Source organism: Symphodus melops, assembly GCF_947650265.1.
Source record: "Symphodus melops genome assembly, chromosome: 8".
Lineage (NCBI taxonomy): Eukaryota > Metazoa > Chordata > Actinopteri > Labriformes > Labridae > Symphodus > Symphodus melops.
The window spans coordinates 9450448-9468283 of NC_136698.1; the positions used below are offsets into that span (position 1 = coordinate 9450448).

Below are 17836 nucleotides of genomic sequence, written 5' to 3' on the forward strand. Positions count from 1 at the left end.
GTAAGTAAGTAAGTAATTATTCTGCACTAAGTACAGACTCATGAATATAACGTAGTTCACATATGCTTGGCTCCTTCTTTGATAGGTTCTTGGATTCCTTGCCACTAATGAAAATCATATGAACCACATGCACCGTGGCATCTGAAGAGCGTAAAAGTTTCGAGGAACGCGAAGAGAACTGACAGATTTATTCTCTACCCAGCAGCATGTAATTCATGGCCCCTCCCAGTACACCCACCTCACCCCCGTCTCCATTCTCAAGCTCCTGTCTATCGCAGCGCTCACTTGTGTATCAAGGTAATGAATTCATAATCTCTCTCAAGCTCTTTGTAGATCTCTATCGCGGTGGGAGATAAGAGGGAGCATCGTTGCACTCTAATAGCCGTCAGTCTGCCTTTGCTCCTGTTTGCTGTGTGTTTGTGTGTAAAGCAAATTGCCCATCACTACAAACCCTCAGCACACGATCCTCCATTTTGGCTTCCTAAAGTGAAGGGGAAAAAAAGAGCCAAGAGGAGAGTCAGTTATCAGCTAACTGTTGAGGCTACATGTTCACCGAAGGCAGTGAATGGCTCTCTGAAAAAAGAGCATTCAACACTGAGCGCTGGTCCACTTTCTCTCCTTCTTTCAGTGTCTCGTTTGCACTGAAACCCCACAGAACAAACGGTCAACCACAGGGATAGTAAATATCCAGGAGGGTGAGGCAAGCTCAGAGTAACTAAAGTCGCGACAGGAGTTGGCTCTCGAGGGCCGGCGACTGAACGTGTTTTTAATTGTGTTTTTCGGCGGGGTGATGAAACGTCCTCCATTTGAGCGCGAGCTGGCAGTAAGTGGGCTGTCGCCTCCAGGGACAGGGTGAGCGATGGCCTGCTGCGATCGGAGGTGATTGTGCCTCAACCCCTAGGGGTGACAGATGAACGGAGGGGAGCAGGAGACAATAAGAAAGGAAGCTTCTTTTCTGATCAGTCTCACATGGAGTAAAAACAGGACAGCGGACAGAAGGATTGCGAGAATTCAAATCTGGACAAGCTAAACTTCTGAGTTTGGTGCCTTTTGCAGTCAAACGAATGAAATTAGATGACTAGGCTTTTCTGACAGAAATACTGATCATTTAATAGTGGCATAAATCTTACCGATGTGTAGAAGAGCATATTATTTATTATATGCCTTTCTTAGACGAAATGGTCCAAAAATTATGTCTTTAAGATTTTGCTGGATAATGTGGTAATATGGTATCTTCAGTTCAGGTCTGAAAGGTTGAGTTCAGTGACTCCATTATAGCTAAGTGAACACCTAGCCATCAGCTATCCAAACCCACCCAAAGCAACGATTCCACGAAACAAACATTTTCAGCCTCAATACTATTCAGCTACATCAACAATCATCCCCCTTTTGGCAATTTAACATGAGCCTAATGTGGATTACTTTCTGTTAGAGCCAGCCTTAGATGGACACTCTGGGAACTGCAGATTTTGGCCCTTCCTATTTGGCTAAATTTGTCCGCCCCAGAGGTTCCAACTTGTTGAATCCATTTCTTGCAGATGTTCCGTTTTTTTTGTAACAAAGTCCTTTTGAAAACAGCTAAAGTAATTATATTGCCTACAAAATGTACTACTTCTGAATATTCAAGATGTATTCTTTTACCCAGAAATGCATTTTTCTTGCATGTCAGTGTCTTCGTTTTGACAACTGTGATGAGCAGATTTATCCTTATGAGGATGTACAAGGATCACCTTCACTCGCAGGCACACCAGCTGACAGAAGGAGGCCAGTACGTACAACAAGGTTCAGTGGTTGTTTGGAGCATCTTCACACGTTACATTCTGTTGTATGATTCAGTAACAAGATGCAAACGATTAAATGCTCTCCCTGGAGCCCTCGCCACATCTTCTGCTCTCTGAATTTACATGGTGTTTATGAACACTCAGAAGGAAAACAAAAAGTGGAGAGGGAGCGCAGGGGGAGAGAGATCCTAGTGTGGAGGAGTCTCATTATTCTGTTATGGATTGCACATGTCAGGCAGTAAGTGCTCTTTTTATCCTTCCAAAGCACTAGCCTCGGCCACTGAGCGCATTTCCCTACCCGAGTGAAATTTACCATGTTAAGGCTCACGCCACTTGGGGAATGGCAGTGGGAGCTGCTAAGATTTACCGGCCTGATTAAATAAGGGGCTTCAGTGTGAATAAGAGGCCAGGGGAGAAATCTACGCAACATAAACACATGTTTTTCCTCACTAGCTAAATTGATTAGTGCCCACCCACCCCCTCACCCTTCACACCTCTCATGGTGTGTTACATGTCACACTGGGTTTTAAACAAAGAGCAGAGAGAGGGCAGTGGAGGATAGCATGTGGCTCAGCATGGCTGTCTGCCAACACACAGCAGAGATAGGTCTGTTTTAAAGCGCCTGTTCCCATCTGTAGCCGTCTGCATACCTTGAAAAGTTCACACAAAATATATGGCTGCTCTCCTCCCAATGGAAGAGGAGATGCACTTATTTAATGCGCTACACCTAACAAATTGCTGCAGCCTTTCTTGAGAATAAAAGTACCCTATTCAACCCAATACCCCTTCATTTCTAGCATACAACTAGGAATTTAATGCCCCAGGAGGGTACCTTTCCATAACCAGATACTACAATGGCTTGCAAATCCCAGAATTAGCTTCATCTCCCTTCTGAATCACAAATAGTTCTTGGACGAGAGTATAATCTCAAAGAGAGTTAAGACATTTTTAGCATTTATCTGCACATATGCTGACCGTTGGTCAGTTGATTGATGTGTCTCCAGCCTGTGTCTTGTCTCCCTGCTGGTCAAAATGGATACCAGCTGTCACCATTCAAATTTAAATTTTTTTAGCCAGTCAGAGCTGCTGTTTCAGCTCAAAGCTGATGTGATTGGAGGAAACTATGGTGAATTCCCTCCTTACCTACAGAGAGGGTAAGGAAGTATGAATGAAGACTGACTTATCAGGGTTGTTGGAAATCATTTTGGCAACTAAATAGTCAGCCATTTCCTCTAATTACAGCTGATAAATGAGCTTTTGCTGTTTTTGGAGCACGTTGTGACTCCTAATGATAATATTGCATTGCATGTTTAATTATCTATTAAATTAAAAACAATTTATACTAAATTGATTTGTTTTAAAATGTTTGGGAAAACAAGGACAAAGAGGACGTGTAGCCAATGAAAAGTGAATATTCATCAGATAATTAAAGTAAGTTACATTTCAAAATTGAAATCAGGTTCTGGCATTGTAATTTGTAGTATTATGATATTCACATTCATAGTATAATATTGTGAGTTTGATGTTAATGCAGCAGGATAAGGGGTATTCACCCTAGATAGCATTGCCTTCTCTAAACAAACATTTTCTTTCCAAATATATATACCTAGTAATATCTGTGTTGGTATTTAATTTAACATTTTTTGAAGGCAATGCAAAACATTTGGATTGAGATGTTGCAATAAATACCAAAAAATAACATTATTGTCAATAGTGCACATTTTAATAGAAGGGTAAAAATAGAAAACAATATATAATATACATATATATTATCACACAACTCAGATAGTTATTTTTTTCTGTCTTTGCATCACTGCTCTGTGCATTCGTCATTGCAGCACAGGTTTATAAAATAAAACATCCGCCACAGTAACTCGTTTCGTTAGAAGCCCCCTTTGTGTTGTGATTTCCGACGACAAGGTGCTTGAACGCACCAAGCGGTGGGATTTACGATTGAGGAGAAGTCAAGAGACGAAGTTTATGAGGCGGCAGTGAACGCAACACGAGGCTCCGTATTTTTTCCCTGCAGTGGAGGGGAGGGAGTGAAAGGGGGGTATTTGACTCCTGTCTCCCCACCCCCAGCCCGTACGAGGTGGATTTGGGAAGAAAGAAACCCAAACCTGGGACGTGGAGATAACGAGAGACACCAATAAAGAGATTGGAGCTCCACCACGCGCGCTGGTGTTGCGCACGGATTATTATTGGGTGTTTTATTTTTCTTTTGCCGATGAGATTTTGACTCGGAGCGTCTCATCTGGGGGGGGGGGAAGGAATACAAACACACGGGGAATAAAAGGAGTATTTCATACCCGCTCCCTCCGTTAACAAGTGAGTGCGCTGCCGCGGAAGAACGTGGGATATAACGGTTTTATTTTTCCACCGACTGGGATGTGAATTTAGGGAACTGGTTTTCTGAGGAAATACAAGCGCTCATCCACAAACAAATACGGATTTTTAAAGCTGTCCCCCCGTAAACCAAGTAGGGGGTAGTCTCATATACTTTTCTCCAATCGTTCAAGTAAGTGCTTACAACTTTTCTCATTCGTTACTCTCGGCATGTTCATGTGCTTTTAGAAATGAGGATAAACATATACTGTGAGGCAAATTCATGATGCATAGTCGATGATAAAAGACCCAATTTGCCCATTAATGCGGCACAGTTTATGAGTGGCGATGTTAAGCAGACGTCTGTTCTCCGGGGAGAGAAAGAAAAGAAATGTTTGAAAAAAAACAACAACTTTTTGTCAATTTAAGGTCTGTTTTTGTTTTATGTTTTTTTTTTCTGGACTGAGTCAAAGTTGCCAATGATCTCTTAAAAAAAGACCGGCACCTCTATTCTCGTGAGATTTTGAAAAACATGCTTTTTATTCTTCGTTTTAAAGCATCGACGTTCTCAGCTTTCAGTCAGTTCGTGCAGAGGTGGCCTACTGTCCCCCACTGATATTACGAGCTAAGCAACACAGTTACCAGTAACTATTCAAATATGGCTTTTAAATGACGTTGTTGATTCATCAAGTTAAGGTTATTTAAAGGATAAATTCCACATACACGTTTCTTTTTTTTTAAAGGAGCATGCCATGTAGACCTACTTATTTTTCGTCTTGACATGCTACTCTTGTAAGCAGTACGATTTTCGTATTTGGTTGCAAGACTTAGATTTTTTTTCTTGTATCCATGTTTAACAAAGAGCTCTTTTAAGTTATCTCTCTGATGTTTGTTAGAACATCCTTTTTAATATTTCAGCATCACTTATTTTTCTTCAGGCAAATCCGCTGCCTTGAGAACTAACTTTTTGTCTGATTGTGTTGGAAAGTTTAGATGCAGCTCCAGGCTATGGCTCGGCTTTTTCTTCTGCTTCTGTTTTCTGTAAAGGCAGGCTAACGTTACACTAAGTCAAGTGAGTCCAATTTGCATTGAAATGGATCTTAATTTTATCAGAACATTTAAGGACAAAACCTTCCTGGGGCAGCTTCCCCCCCCCCCCTCCTATACCCCAACAGCAACTGCAAGCCAAAAAAAGATTAGTAATGTGTTTTATTTGCAGGGGGCGGCTGAAGAGACGGGTCCAAACGCTGTTGTATTTTTGTTCCAGATGTTAATGGATGTTGCAGAGAAGTATTTCGATCGTAAGAGAGGTCAAGGGTCAGGGTACTGAAAATAAAACAACAGAGAATCAAGCTGGAGAATAGAACGTCTTTATTTGATTACTTATACAACAACATTAAAGTGTGCGCACACAGTCATCCATGAAAACAACAAAAACTCTCATTCAGGTACAGTATGTGTAGGGTATTTACACGAGGTAGTATAAGTATTTACATGAGGAAGACTTCCATTTGCAATGAAATATCTTATTTTTCTACCTGTGTCGCGACTGCAAGTCATCAATCTTCTATTCCAGGGTTCAATCAATCCGCTCCGTTGTTTAAATAAACCCATTTGTCTTCTGATGAGAGTCAGATGTTGATTGTCAGAAGCAAGAAGGAGTCTTGTCCTTCAGAGTAATTGGACAACACGAATACCAAGAGGCTGTGCGTATAAAGTGTTTTCTGGATTCTTAATGTGGCTTTAATTGAACAATTTATCACCCCTGATCACTGTCAAAGAACTCGGCAAGAAAGACAAAAGGCAATGAAAATGCCAAACATGAGCTGCCAGGCACAGCCGGCTAAGCATGACCAGCGTGTCTGTCACAGCAGCGTCTGTAAGGTGCTGTTTTATTCAATTTAACATACTTATTTGTATTGCAGATCGATGCCTTTGTGAGTGGCATGCTTGTAAGCAGTTGTAATGAATAGAGAGGGAGGAGGAGGAGGGGTGAGTGGTGAGAACCATACATCCCTGAAAACTTCTTTTATTGGACAAAACTTTTGATTTCTCCCCGGAGCTCCCTTCCCTACACTCGGACGAGAAGCTAATTGAATTGTGCCCCGGATATGATGTTTTTTTTTCCCCCCAAGTACACGGGTCTTGGAGAAGTGTCCTCCTCAGGGTCTTGAAATTCATTTCCTTGGCAATTATTACTTTCTGAGCTGTTTTTCCTGTATACACTCATTCTCAACAGTAGGGTGCATTCTCTGTTTTTTTTTTATTGGGATGAAAAGGGAGGAGAGGTGGAGACTGTGGATACCCCCCACAGGCTGACTGTTAGCTATTCAAAGTCATGCATTTTACGAGATGTGAAGGAGAATTTAGAAATTGGCAGCATCAGCCTTGCTTGTTGTTTTTGAGGGATTTTGTTTGACATTTTGACTTCCACTCAACTTTCTATTATTTCCTCAAAGAGTTTGACAGAACAATGACACTAGAGCTTCCTTTTACATGAAGAACATTCATTGGAGACTTACTGGGTGCACACATTTTATATTTGTATACTCCAAAAATGAAAGAACAATGCCACTTTCTATTTGCTGAACCTGTATTTACTTAAATTGATGCGATAGTCTCTTAAAAGGGTTAACAATAGCCTTGTTCACATGCACTTGTACAAAACTCCTGAAAGAGATTTTGGTGTGAGCTGCGTGTGTCTCCTCCTGCGAGACCCCTTTTCAACGGAAAGTCCAAATGAGCTAATGTGAGAATGTAGCAGGATATTATCAGGAGAATTCCTCTCAAGCCAGTTGGAGGGAGATCGGTACATGACCATAGACTGAAAGCGTGCACGTGTTGTGATCTCCGTGCCTGTAATTAAACTGCTGCTGTTTCCTGTCCTTAATATTTTCTTCTCAACTCTGTTGTTGATCTTGGGATTGACAAAGGCAACATGTATGACCAGATCAGGAGGATTTCAGGGACAGTCTTCCTGAAATTCTCCGGAAATGTTCAGGGTTGCACTCGTGAAAACGACGAGTAATTTCAGTGAGCTGTGCAACCAAAACAGTAATCAGCAAACTGTACACTTTTACTCTATGTATTTCCCTCATACCTTTGTTCCATTCTTCTACCAACCTGTGCCCCGTTCATTTTATTCAAATCCTAATGATGAGCATTTTGGTGGCGTCAAGTGCTTTGCAATTAGTCACTGAGCACTTGACGCAACAACACAGTTAATAACAGCTGCTCTGAAATGACTGTCATCTCAGCGAGGAAAGTGCGCTGTGCAGAGGCGCGGTTGCACTCGCAGCTAATTGTGTTTATTCATTTTAATATGCTCCGAGAGCTAAATCAGTGCTCCTCCAGCGACACAAGGTGCAATTAGTCCGACTGTGAAAATAGGAGGCACTGTCTTGTAAATCGTCCCCTCCTCTGCTGTTTGATTTGTGGATAAACTATTATTTCTCTTTCAAATGTATTTTCATAGCAACATATGCGAGCAAAGGTAACGTGTGCAAATAACGTGCAATTATTGGGTAAGAGAGTATACACACACTATAAAGAGAGACCATGCAAATGAAAACATTCATGCACGTTAAAAAAAAAAAAAAACCTTCAGTGAGAAGAACTGGGTCTCTGTCTGGATGTGGCAGTTTTGCATTGGATATGAGGCTCTGGCAGCAAAGCCACCAATGCTTTGTGATTATGTTATGTAATATTAGTCCACTGTACTCAAGATCATACTCTTAAAAGCTGCAGGGAAACTTGGCCAAGTGTCATTGTCAACTAGAATACTGGAGGGTATTTATTTGAACAGATTTAGGTAGTTATTGACTCCCTTTATTTGCATTGGCTTCTCAAAAGAGACGTCTCATATGCTCTATTCTTGCACAGGTTAATGATACAAAATAATGTCAGGTATTAGAAGGCATGAGAAGTAGAATCTCTGTAATCATAGCATTACTTATTGCAGCCCTTAAGCCTGAAACATTTGTGTCAGGGAGTCTACACACATTCCATGCTGCATTTACAAACAAGAATAGAGGGAGAAAATAAGAAAACCTATTCTTAACTTACACTCAAACATCTTTCTTCATGCCTTTGGCATTTTGTTTGTTGTTCCATATTGAATAAAAGCACAATCTCACTGCTATTTTTCCCCCCCTGCACCCGCTTATTCGTGTTTTTTGTTTTTCTGCAGAGATTGTATGTAGAGGACATACTATGTGTTTTTGGAATTTTGAAAAGAGGTATGTTATACAGCCTGGTCTGGGCAAGCTTCTGCACGCAAACGTAACCCAGATTCACCTTCTCTGTCCTCACTTGCAAAAATGTTATTGTTTACCTCCATAATCAGTCTCTCTGCTCCAGAACACAACACTTCCTCCTGTGTCTGATTATTATTAGAAAAGCAAGTTAATGAGGTTAGAAAAGAAGAAGGAGGAGCCTTGCGTCTCAAAGGGGAAATTCATGTTTCTTCCAATTCTTTTCATTCATTGAAGCTACTCTAGACTGCCATTCTGAATATGCAGTCCTGGTATTGGATGGCACTGCTGATAAAAAAATATCCAAACTTTTTGACCCATGATGGCATCATTTGTCAAGACAAAAATAGCCAGAAAGTCAACGAAAAAAACCCAGAACAGAACATTGCAGTCACAACAATTTCAAACATAATCAAGGTTAAACTTCTGGAGGTTTGTGTGTCATTTTCACTCCATAGACCTACATTTGTAGTGTGTCCGTAGGGGGAGAAACTCGAGACGGCTGGCTGGCAGAGGAATTATTGACCACTCATCCAGACACCCCTGCTGGTTGCTCTGGATCTAAAATTGGTATCTCTGTCCTTAGCAGACCTTGTGGGAAGTGAGAAATGGCCATGAACCTCCTGGCAATACCAAAAAGTCATATTTACACACCATCTACCCTGAACTCTAAAGGTTAGTGATCCCAAACAAGCCAGGAATGGATTTGGCCAGAAGTGAATCAGGTTTGGAGGCAAAGGCCAGATAAGACCAGGTTGTGATAAGGTGTGTGAACACAGCTGGATCGATCTGTCACTAGCACAGTTATAATTCCACCTTGCATCTTGGCTGGCTGTAACAGTCCTCCAATGTTTACCCCTTAAATGCCCCTCGCTCAATTTCTCTCACTCTTTTATTTTTTTAACCTCTCTCTCTCTGGCTACTAAACTTTAAACTCTGGTAAAACTCTGTAAAATATATTTTCCATCTCCCCTCTGTCTGGTTGCTTGTTGTTCCAATACCAGCATCAGTATTGGACTCTGATGCTGCCTAAAATATTGGGATCTTTACAAGTTTGCAATCCCATGCCATATCCAATTAGCCCCCAAAATCATCTAGTTTCAGGTCAGTTACCAGAAAAATGACAGCAATAATCTTTCTCTGAAAAAAATTACGCACATTGCTTCAAACCACACTGGTACAGGCGGGAGGACTCTGTACCAACCGCTACCTAAGTCCAGATTTTAGCTTCAGTATCTGACAGGAAAAAAGTAGTTTTGGTACACCTCTTAGTAGATTTAGTTTTTCCTAATTGTTGTACTCCCAACTTCACCCAGACTTTCCACTGCCAGCCCCTAGTTAATTCCTGTGTTAAATCAGAGTAAGCTGATGTGAGAACGTAGCAGGAAATATTCAGGAAAATGTACTGCAAGCAATCTTCCTGCTGTGAAGCGCATGTGTCGACACACATCTTTGGGGGTATCCTGCCTGAAACCTTCCAGAAAACACCAGGAGTATATATTTGGAAACTGCTTTTTCTCATATAGCTGCTTTAATACGTTTTTTCCTACTGTATACACTTGAGCTCTTTTAAGTTCTAATCTTTTTTGCCCTAGTATCACTTTAGATAAGCCAAGTGGAGAGAAAAAAACTCTAAATCACAATATTTTTAGTTATCAGGTTATTGGGTGAAGGTTGTCCCTCATACACATATAAACACACTAATCCCTGCTAGACTCTCTGGTAATGCCTTGGGGAATCCATTGACACACTGTCACCTCCCCAGCCTCCTGCACGTTCCCTCAGCACCCTGAGGTTTTATAGAAATAGTTCGCTTCAGCTCCCCCTGATGAAGTGACAGTAATCTGCTTTTCAAGACGAGCAGGAGCAGACCTTCTGTTGATTCCAACTACTCCCTTCACTATAGCCTGCCTCGAGAGATAACACACTTGAACAAACATGGTTCATAGTTGTTAAAGCCTGAGATTGCGTTATGCCAAACACTTGTATTGACACAGACAGCAATTCACTCCCCTTTCCCTTTGGCCGTGATCCCAGCCACTTTATGGTTATGGAGTTAACGTGAACTGGTGTTTCATGGTGAGATGTAATTAACACCCAGTCTGGGACAGACATCAATTGGATGCGATTGGTCTTGTCCCTCTGTCTGGCTGTTGATGGGTTGTTCCTATGTTAAGTGTGATTACCAGCTGGCCTTCCCCAGATTGATGCACAGAGATTCCCCTTGGGGTGTCTGACTCCTCCCCCCAGTCTTTGCAAACAAGGTCTGGCAGGAAGGGCCGCCCTGAGCCCTGGCAGTTTGACCCCAGTGAGGTTCTAGACACACAGCGGTGGGGGAGGCTGAGGACCCCCCATTTATACGCCTGAAAGATTTGAACAGGTTGCAGTTAGATCATTTAAACACAGCTCAGTTAGACCGTTAGATGGTCCGTACAAGCCTGTTGATGTGCCTGTGTGAAGGGCGTACTCCTGGAGTTGGATACATTAGAGTGGAATCAATTTCCAAAACATTTCATTTGTACTTTCCTTTCCTTTTTTTAATAGGGAAGTCATTTTTAGTAGTTCCAGCTGTTAAAGAATGGAAAAAATAAAAATAATTCACTACTGCCTGCAATGTTCTATTTGTGATTCTGCTCACAAACTGACACCTGGCAGCAACCAAATGGTGAATAGGATGCTGCTTTTCTTGCAGCGCTGCATTTAGGGGAATTATGGATGCTTCCATGCAGTGCTGCAGATGTTCCAAATGTAATTGTAGTGTGTATAATTCAGTAATCAGTTTCTAAATAAAAATAAATACGACTTTGAAGTCTGTCAAAAAAAAAACCTGACCTACTAGCAGGAGATTTTATAATATTATAGCAAATTGAGATATTCAAAAATTAGCAATGTCTGACCTTTCAGTGGTCTTAAAATTAGCTTTGACTCATTCAAACCCAAAATGAACTTTGCTGTTTCAGTGTGAAATTCTTTAAAGTGTGTGTGTGTGTGTGTGTGTGTGTGTGTGCGTGCGCGCCCATGCATGTGTGTGTGTTCTATTAGTTGTTAATTTGATGATGCTTGCACACAAACAGAAAGCCCAGGGCAAGATGGCTCAGCCTATTCTAACGATACCCCTCACCCAACCATCCGCTCCCCCCCTAAACTCTGCAGCCTGTCCTTTTGTTCGTACCCTCTCCACACAAGCGCACCCTCAACCAAACTTTAGGGACATCTGGTAGGAGGGGGAGGCTCATGCTACAGGAGGGGTGAGCTTTGGGGAAGAGTAGGAAGGAGAAGGAAAAGGAGAAAACGTGTGTGTGTGTGTGTGTGGGGAGGTAGAGTCTGCTGCCTAGACGGGGGGAGAGGGGAGAGAAAGGGGTCGCAAAGAAACATGTGTATGCTAGATTGTGGGGGTTGTTGTCATAGAGAAGAGAAAGGGAAGTGGGGTAGCTAAAGAGGAGTAGGCAGATAATTGATGGATGGAAGTAATTGTGTGTAATGCAAGCAAGGAAACATGGGCCGCTGGGAGAGGAGAGATAGAGAGGGAGCCAGTGAATAGGAGTAGAGCAAGGAGGGGGGTAAAGAGAGAAAAGAGAATAATGAAGAGACCGAATGTGCTAGGAAATAGGAGGTTAGGGACAAGGGGAGATGAGGAGACGATGAGGAAGGGAGTCTGGGAGAGAGGCAGAGGAGGAGGGGGAATGGGAGGGAACAAGCTGTTCTGTTGCATCACTCAGTGCTAGCCGAGGTTAAGAAGGAGTAACTACCTGCATGTCTGGCTAATTGTTCGTCCCTATGCATCAGGGGACATGCATCCTGCTTTATGAGAGATGGCACAGATTTTCTATGTGGACCACTTAGCCCAGACAAAATGGTTGTCTATGTATCTCTGAGTATATAAGTAAGTGCTGCCAGGTTTTCTGATTCTGAGCTGGTGAAAGTTGCGTTGTATGCAGATGACACCATTGACTTAATTCCTAAAAGCTTCAAGTTGTCAAACAATTGTATTTACATTTCAGCCACTTTATGTGCAGTCTGGCTCCCTGGCGTTATTAACAAGACCTCCTCAGTAATTACAACTCCTACTGCATTTGCAAAAAACTGTCTTATCTTTCAGTGAAATAGAAAAACCAAGCCTTTCTACTTCAGTTTGGATCCACAAATTGCAGCATACCGGTGGCGCATGAAAGAGAAACAAGACAGAGAAGGCACGAGTAGCAAAACACATTGAGTTTCCCTTCACCTTCTCACTGTGCATCACAAGCTTGTCTGCCAGGCGAGGAAGAAAGGTTTGTCAAGCGCATCACAGTGAGGAGAGTAAAACCTTCTCCAGCCCCTGGGAAGATAGAAGGTGACATTTGTATGCAAATGGAGACAGGCACTCTCCTCTGTATTCCAGCTGACAGCAAACAGAGTGGCCAATCGGGCGTTCTGTTTCACTTTAAGATGGTGTAAATGTTGTTGTTTCTCTGATATTTGTATTCAAATTGGAAGTTGGATGTTAAAATGTTTGCTTAACAAAATGTGGTTGTGATTTTATGAAGAATCTTGTCTACGTTGTTCACACAAACACACACATACAGGCTCATGTTTTACCTTGTGTATGTAATCTCATGTATTGACAAACACATTTATTTCCAAAGTGCTAACACGAACGATAATGATTCAGTCTATCATGTTTTGTTGCTTTAGATTTTGCATATGGTGAGATCGAGATAACGTAGTGCGCACAGAAAATATAATATAATCTGAGCAGTTTCAATAGGGCTCCAGCACCTGCAGTGGCGAGATCCCTAATTAACTCTTGAGTCCCAGTGTCAGAGAAGATAATCCTGATTAAAAAGTGATGGAGGCTGGGGGAAGAATGACAACAAAGTAATTAGAGATGCCAGCCACAGTTGGAGAGATTAGAACTACCAGAGGGTTGGGGGCTACTCCCCTGCTGCTGTCACCCCTTTATTTATGGATCAAATCCATGGCAGCAAAATTGGCTCGGAGATATTCTGTTTCAGTTGGTTTTTGTACCAGGATTGAAAAAAATTGTATTTCACCCAAAAACCACTTTATATTTCTGGGGGTTTCGTTAAAGGCTAAGAGGTGTCTGTCACAGAAGAGGGGCTACATGGATGCTTAAGACCAGTTCAAATGTTCAAAAGCTTTGTAAAACAGAACATGAAACATTGTGATTTGATTAGGTTCTATTGAGAACTTTGGCCAGGTGGTCACTAGACAATGGGACATCTGATTCCAAATGGAAGACAACATTTCAGAAGCGGCACGCCAACGGGGTCATTGTGTACTCATTAACCCCCCGCTGTGAGACGTTCACTTTAACCCATTTAAATCTTTTTTCCACATCCCTAGATTTACATTAAAATATCCTTATGGGATTGACATTGTGACAACTGGCATACATGAGTTGTGGAAGGAGTTGATTTGTACCCTGGATAATGCACTCATTGGATAATCTTTTCTTGGTGAGCTTGTATTCGATCCATTAAAGTCACTGGTACCCCTGCGATGGAAACTTTTGTTCAACAGGCACGTCTTCTTTGAATGTCCTCAATGCTGAACCATTACTTTCATAAAAAAATGTGTTGTTTGACTCTTTAAAAATTTATCAGGAAACTTTCGGTTTATCTGGTGGAGGAGGACTTGGGCTAGCACAGGAGCAGTTAAATAGATAGATTTTTTTAAAACGGATATAAACTGTTATCGCTATTTGTTGCTGATACAGGCAGATAGTGTTGATAAAGGAAAATGAGGAGCCCGCGCTCCTAATATAGTTGTAGCTTGATGCCACCAAGTGGAAACTAGAAGAGAAATGCACTTTATAAAAAAGGAGACATCACTTTTACCTTCATGAAAACAGCAGGAAGCCTGCCAGGAAGCAAAAATGACCTTACTTTAAAAAAAAAAATGGTTAAAAATACATTTGATTATTTAAATTGATGTTTTTGAATAATTTATCCCTGCATTTCGTTGTAAGTGTACTTCAGCTAAGAGCGCAATCTGCATGATTGTAATGGTCATACAAAGATATTTCATAAATACAAGTGTAAGCTACAAAGCTAAAATGTTAATGCAAAGCTAAATAGATCAAACCTGATAAGCATGCACATTCCACAATGATGATTCAGTCTTATAGCCAAAGGGCTGGGTGGAATTCTGGATTTAACCTCCCCACCAGCCCAAAGGCAGTCCCTTTGACATTTGTCATCTTACAGCCCCCAATCTGTACTCTCAACAGGCGGTAGGTAGGGCTAAAAATACAAGGACAGCAGGGAAGACAAAAGCAGGTCTGGCATCTAAATGGGGGTTGGTGTTCACAGTCCCACCATAACTTGCCCTTGGGTTAGTGTGGTAGAAAAGGAGGGAGAGACACACAATGAAGGCGGAAAGACAGTGAGATTTGAAAGGAGTGTGGAGAAGGAGAGAGAGGGATGGTAAGAGAGTGGAGCAGGCAGGAGGCAAATGGAGTCCGGGGCTTAGAAACAGGAGGTCGATGGAAATCAGAGGGTCCCCTATTTTCATGGAGATAAAAGGGCGCTAATGAATTTGAACCACTGCCCTCAAGGGATATACCATAAGGGCAAAAATAGGAAGGAGCAGATTGGGGTTTAGTAGCTTTTTAAACTTGAGCCAGACTGTCTTTTCGGCACACAGGGGTGCTCCCCATTTTGCAATCACTAAGATGGCCGGCGTCCTGTTTGCCAACTGCCGCGGGTTAGGCCTGTGCCAATGCTCGGAGCAGAGAGGATTTGATGCCAGAGAAGATATGCCTAACTGGCCAGGCTAGAACAACTTTTCAAGCCAACAAGATTATTTATCTGTCCATCGCACTCAGTTTTAGTTGTGTGCGCAGTACTGGGTGTGCTGTTGTGGTTATTGCAGTGTTAGTATTAGTTGTATTGCTGTTAAGTGTGGTCAGACCTGTTCAACTCAGTTGTGCAAAATGGTAACACAATTGTGTGTAGAGGGGTTTATTTTCTTATCAAGTGTGATTAGCTTTCTTTGGCACATCCTTCTATTCTTCTCACTCAAATCGATGCATTCATTGCAATATAAGATGTTTCAGATTAGTCTCTACCTACTGGATACACTTTATATTAAGTGAAGTTTATATGCTTATTTGTTCACAAAGATTGAGACTTTGGTTGACTACAAAGTTAACAAAAAGCAAGTTTTTTGGAACACCAAGAACCCAGAACTCTCCTGAAGCCTGGACTTCAAGTCATATATCATTTTTACAACATGTTGTTTTACAATGTAGGGAGACCAACCACTGCCTTTGGCATCTACCCCCATGTGGAGGTAATGGTCTGGCCCCAAGGCTGCTAGCCTAGCCAGTTAATAATGGAGTGGGCCTCTCCATTGTAAATCACAGAGGGGTCTTGCGTGGCTGACGCCTTTAGGAGAATTGCACGGGAATGGCATGTGTAGTGAAGGGCAGTTTGGGCTTTGGCGGAGGCAGACACTGATGGAAGGCAGATTTGCACATAATGCTTGTATCACATTGGATCTAAATATCATATATGAACTAGGGAGACAAGATGACATGTGCTGGGGCGTCATATATATGTGCAGTTAAATCAAACACGTGGCTTTTTGCAGCTTTGATTTTGACATGTGCTTTGAACCTGGTAAATCAACAAAGATCAAGTAAACAATATAATTAAGATTGAGCAATCACTGTTCTGGTAGTCTTTTTGCACTCGTTTTGTTCGTTATAGTCATTTGGCAAAAGTTTGAGTGTTTGTTAAATGTTATACATCATCACTTACTCAGAAACATAGTTAATGTCTTTGTTTTCATTTTTTGCTCTTTTGTCAAAGGATTTGTGTTACACTAACACAAACATGAGCTAATGAGAAACAAAAGAACTACATCTATTGAATAAACACCATAATGTTTTCAATTTATTGGCTCTGGAGTTGCTAGGATAGGATTCAGGAAAGAGAACCAGGAAGGAAATAATTATATGTATAGAATAAGGCCCCTTTTTTCGTCTTTGGATGTCATTTTACGTGTAACAATTTTGCTAGAATGCCTCTCTCACACTGACAGTCAGAATTAAGCTGCTCAGGCAGACTGGAGTTGAACCTAGTATGTTTAAAAAAGAAGCAAAGAGAAACCTTGAGGAACCTGGGCCATTCTTTGAAGTCAGCTATTTTCCTTCACATCAAGTGCGTCACTCACTTCAAAGCAGGAATTTCACAGAAAATGTCCTGATCCCCCCTCCTCTTTTTTGTGTAGAATTTACAACACATAAAAGAGGTAGAGAAGACTGTTGGAGGCTACTTGTCACCTAATATGACTTTTTATGTTATGTACATTAAGCAGGGCCTACATAGTTTTGTGGGTGATCTTGTGCATGTACTGTACATCAAGAGCCCTTTAGATGATGTGGGATGGGGGTACTAGACTTTGTTTTTTAATTAGATGGAATCCAGAGACTGCCAGACACTTGAGGAGTCATGGATCGAAAGAATTGACCCCTTCCTGGTTATAGTTTAAGACGTGGTTATTAAGTAAGACTCTTCAGAAGTTAAAGTAGGAAGTGAGCCAAAAAGTTATCACAGTACTGCAGGTGCTTAAAAAAAATCATATTCCAAGTCTGTAAAAAAAACAAAATAAATAAGAGTGCAGATAGCTTTGATGTCAACAAGATTAAAGGTATGCACAGTGGAAAAATGGCTGCCATAGCATGGGAAATGAACCTCTATGTCTGTGCACTGAATTCAATTCAGTGGGGTTTGCGCAGAGGGGTTTTAATGGTTATTAGCCTGTTCAAGCACCTTTAATTTTTTTCTGCCATGATTGTAATTGGAACCTCCACTTGATGTTTCCCACTTTAATAGCCGAAGCCAGGACTGGCACACAAGCTTCTAAAGAGATGAGGGTGTCCTCTCCTCTAACCACAGCAGCATTGGATTTGTGTGTGTGTGTGCATATTGCACATACTCATCTGTCTGCATTAGTTTGTGATCATCAAATCATTTATAACAGCGACCGTCTGTGCATGTGGGATTGTGTGTACAACTCACAGCTGCAGCCTTGGGTGTATGTGTCTGGCAAGGCAGTGAGGTGCTGTCCTTTTCCAAACACGAGTGGGGAACAATGGAGCGTTGTGTCCCGTTCAGCTGCAGGGGTCAGAGAGAGGAGAGCCAGTTTTGGGCAAGCTATCCATCAGTTTACTGCACTGACTCGTGTGCGACTCCCCCATAGCCCTGTACCTCTTACCCCATATTCACCCCACATGAAGCCCTCCTGGCTGCACCACCCCCTCCCACAAGTCTTATTCCAAAGGTGACTTTGGCTTGTAGTCCTCAGCTTCAATTTACTGTATCTGTCAGCCAAACAGCATTGTAATTGACTCTTGAAAAACAAACTGGAGGACTCTATGCCCTTCAATAACAAAGCAATAGACGGCACAATTTGAAATACTGTTGTTCATTTTGGACGACGCAAATTGGATCTGATGTGCTTAAGTTG

The 17836-nt window shown here is 41.8% G+C and overlaps 1 protein-coding gene across 8 annotated transcripts in view; it reads left to right on the plus strand.

Annotated features, from left to right (window-relative positions):
• The window catches only part of ptprsa (protein tyrosine phosphatase receptor type Sa), a 214364-nt gene that overhangs the window by 47877 nt on the left and 148651 nt on the right, over positions 1–17836 (plus strand). Inside the window, exon 1 of one of the 8 annotated variants that reach the window (XM_079349636.1) lies at positions 3631–4299. The exons of the other annotated variants lie outside the window; for them this stretch is intronic. The gene's annotated coding sequence lies outside the window, so the exon portion shown is untranslated. Of the gene's footprint in view, positions 1–3630; positions 4300–17836 lie in introns of those variants that run through there. 8 annotated transcript variants of the gene reach the window in all.